This window comes from Populus euphratica, unplaced genomic scaffold (genome assembly GCF_000495115.2).
Source record: "Populus euphratica unplaced genomic scaffold, PopEup_1.0 scaffold193.1, whole genome shotgun sequence".
NCBI classification, from domain to species: domain Eukaryota; kingdom Viridiplantae; phylum Streptophyta; class Magnoliopsida; order Malpighiales; family Salicaceae; genus Populus; species Populus euphratica.
In genome coordinates this window covers 251,767-255,803 of record NW_011500023.1, presented here as the reverse complement: position 1 = coordinate 255,803, position 4,037 = coordinate 251,767, and positions in this window count along the sequence as shown.

Genomic DNA, 4,037 nt, shown 5'->3' with positions numbered 1-4,037 from the left:
CAAGATTGGTAGCAAAAGGTTATGCTCAGAAGGAAGGAAGAGGGGATAAATTATAATGAGGTATTCTCCCCAGTTGTTAAGCATTCATCAATTCGTATTCTGCTAGCCTTGGTTGCACAGTTTGATTTGGAGTTAGCCCAACTTGATGTGAAAACTGCCTTCCTACATGGAGATTTGGAAGAGGAAATTTACATGTCTTAGCCAGATGGTTTCAAAGTCACTAAGAAAGAGAATTGGGCTTGTAAATTGAAGAATCATTGTATGGATTGAAACAATCTCCTCGCCAGTGGTATAAACGATTTGATAAGTTCATGACAGAACATGGATACACACGGAGTCAGTTTGATCACTATGTATATTTTCGCAAACTTCTTGATGGTTCTTTCATCTATTTGCTCTTATATGTGGATGATATGTTGATTGCATCAAAGAGCAAGGTGGAGATTGATAGACTGAAAACTCAATTGAGAACTGAGTTTGAAATGAAGGACCTTGAAGAAGCTAAGAAGATTCTTGGCATGGAGATTCAAAGAGACAGAAGAAAAGGCACAGTCTGTTTGACACAGACATAATACTTGAAGAAAATTCTAAAGAGATTTGGGGTCGATGGTAAGACCAAGCCTCTAAGTACACCCCTAACTCATCATTTTAAGCTAAGTGCTTCAATGTCTCCATGCACAGGGGAGGAGCGCAAGCATATGGCTCAAATTCCGTATGCAAATGCAATTGGTGCATTAATGTATATGATGGTTTGTACGAGACCAGATATTTCACATGCAGTCAGTATGGTGAGTAAGTATATGCATGATCCAGGAAAGGGTCATTGACAGACAATTAAGTGGATTCTACGGTGCATTCATGGCACAACTAATATTGGTTTGAAGTTTGGGAGGGATGATAGACTCGGAAAAAATTTAGTTGGTTATGTTGATTCAAACTATGTTGGTGACTTAGACAAATGTCGTTCCACATGTGTTTACACTTGCTAAAGGGCCTGTAAGTTGGAGGTCAACGTTACAATCAACAGTAGTTTTGTCAACAATTGAGGTAGAGTACATGACAATAATAGAAGCTTTCAAGGAAGCTATTTGGTTACATGGGTTAATTGAAAATTTGGAAATTGTTCAAGAGCACGTGAATGTACATTGTGATAGTCAAAGTGTTATTTGTCTTACAAAGAATCATGTTCATCATTCCCGCACCAAGCAGATCGATGTTCAATTTCATTTTGTTCGAGAAATTATGGATGAAGGGGATATTCTGCTACAGAATATTGGTACCACAGATAATTCAGCTGAAATGCTCATAAAATGTGTTTCAGGGATCAAGTTCCAATATTGTTTGGACTTGGTCAACATCTCTCGGTGTTGAGCACCTTCAGGGTGCAGCGTCATACAGCAAGTTAGAGGCAGCATTGATTGATCACGAGGATTTGATGGAAAAATCTTACCAAGGTGGAGATTTGTAGCAAATTTGTCAACCTTTTTTTCAGCCACCATGACTTTGTTGTGTAGTAGGTAGTAGTAATTGGTTGACATTTATTAGGTTGCACATAGGCTACTGCCAAAACCCTCATACTTCTCCTATAAACAGAAACAAGAGAGTGAGAGATAAACATAGTGTGTGCAGAGGTGTAGAGGTGGTGAATGCAATTGTGAGAGTGAGAAAGTGCAGATTTGAGAGAAACACCGGATTTTGTGGGATTATACTGGGTTGAGTTGAGTGTTTGTATCATTCCTCCAATAATATATAATTTGCTACCTCCATGGGCATACTCGATTTTGGAGAACTACGCTTGCTACCTCCATGGGCATACTCGATTTTGAAGAACTACGTAAATTTGTTGTTTGTGTTTTATTTGTGTTTGCTTTCGGTCTAATATGCGCAATATATATATATATATATATGTGTGTGTGTGTGTGTGTGTGTGAATTTTTTTTTGGGGTTTTGAAGTTATTTTTTTATTTTTTTTAATTTTATAATTTAATATGGAGTTTTTATTTAATTTTATTATTATATATTGAGTTAGATTTTCTTACCTACTAAATTAAAAAAATCATGTAAGATAACTTTCATATAATTTAATTTTAAATCTAAATTAAACAAATAATTTAAAATCTAAACTAAACAAATAATTAGATCAAGATTTTTAAAATTTAAATTATTATACTAAGTTTTATAACAATATTGTTAAGTTTTCAAAGATTTAGATATTATTGTTTTACATTAAGAAAAACCATATTAAAAATGCCATCAATAAACTAGTATCATTCTAAAAGATATTTATACACTAAATCTACGTATTCTCAATCAATCATTTTTTACATCATATATTCATATTCATAGTTTAAAATAAACTTCAACCATGAAACAAAGTTAGAAGCTTAAAATACTTTATACTTTGTAATATAATATCATAATAATTATACATATTAAAAAATTAATGGAAAATAAAACTTAAAAATAATATTTTGTGATGTAATATCATAATAATTATATATGCCATGAGATTATAATAATTCTATTAAAAAAATATTAAAGAAAATCAATAAATTTAATTTTTAATAAATTTAAAATTAAAAAATAAAACCAACATAAAAAAATTAAATAAAAAGATTAACATTAACTTGATTTAAACTTTCAAACTTATTATCTAAGTATAACATCCCAAGCACCCCTGTTAAATCAAATCAATTTTTTAGCCATACACGAACATATAACAGGATTGTTACTGATTTAGGATTTCTATATATTTGAGAATGACACTTATTCTCTCATCCCTTGGCAGCACTACATGAGAATTGTTTCAGTAAGCTTTAATCTTAATTATGCATATAATTTTGATAATTTAATCAAGAAATATTAGTTCAATTACAAATCTTATTGCCTCACCCTGACAAGCAAATCGATATCTGATATTAGCCAAAAAAATAAGATACTAAAATTAATTCATACTTGAAATTGGTATTTTAAACCCTAATTATTTTAAACCATGAAAAAAAGTGACAAAACATTTACCATAAAAAAAAAAAATCACTAATACCAATCTAAAATCAATGAATGTTAATAGACTAAATAAAAAACAATGCTAGAGATAAAAATAAAAAATGAATGACAAAAAAAAGAAGAGGAGAAGAGAAAATCACTGTGCAAATCAGACTCTTAGTATTTTCTTTAATTTTAATTTCAACATCCAATAATTAGTGGTTAATTATAGTATTGTCTAATTACAATTTGTTTTGAATTATTGACATTGCCTGGACAGAGAGGGTCTCCAACCAAATATCAGCCACGTGTCCCCCATTATTTGTTTAATGTCCATAGTTTTTGCCCTAGTCACTTTCGTCTTCCCTGTCAAAACAAGCAAGCTAGAGAAACACCTCCAAAATGCAAACAGGCGAGTCCATTTACCATGGAATTTTTAGCTTTCAGCTCCAACATATTTTCCCCTCAATTATACCTTGATTTTTTCTTCTTTAATTACTAGAGTTTTAATATTATATAAAAAAAACCATCTCAATCCAAAACCTAAACAATCAAATGAAGCTACAGCAATGATTTTATTTTACTTTTTTAATATTCAAGATTTCCATTTTCAAGCAGAAACTCCATGAATTTCATTTCCGGCTGCACGCTTGAGGTAAGTTAGTAATGTTAACCATTTATATCTCCATTTTCTTTACAAGATACTTGTTCTTAGCTGCCTCGCTGCAGTCAAAAGAGTATAACGCAGGTAGACATGGGACGATGATGTTAAGAGCTCTGCACACATAAAAAAAAACTGTTCTCGTATAAAAAAAATATAAATTATATTTTAAAAACTTATATACCAATTTAATCTATTATATCCAGATGTTTTTTAATATAATATTAAAATTTTAATGATAAAATGATCATGAGTTTGAATTTTAATATTTTTATTTATTTAATAAAAACCAAATACAAGATAATCTATACAAGTTTCAAGTTTTAAAATATTAAAAAATATGTTAAAAAATAATATAAAATTTAATAATTATTAAATTAAAATAATTTTT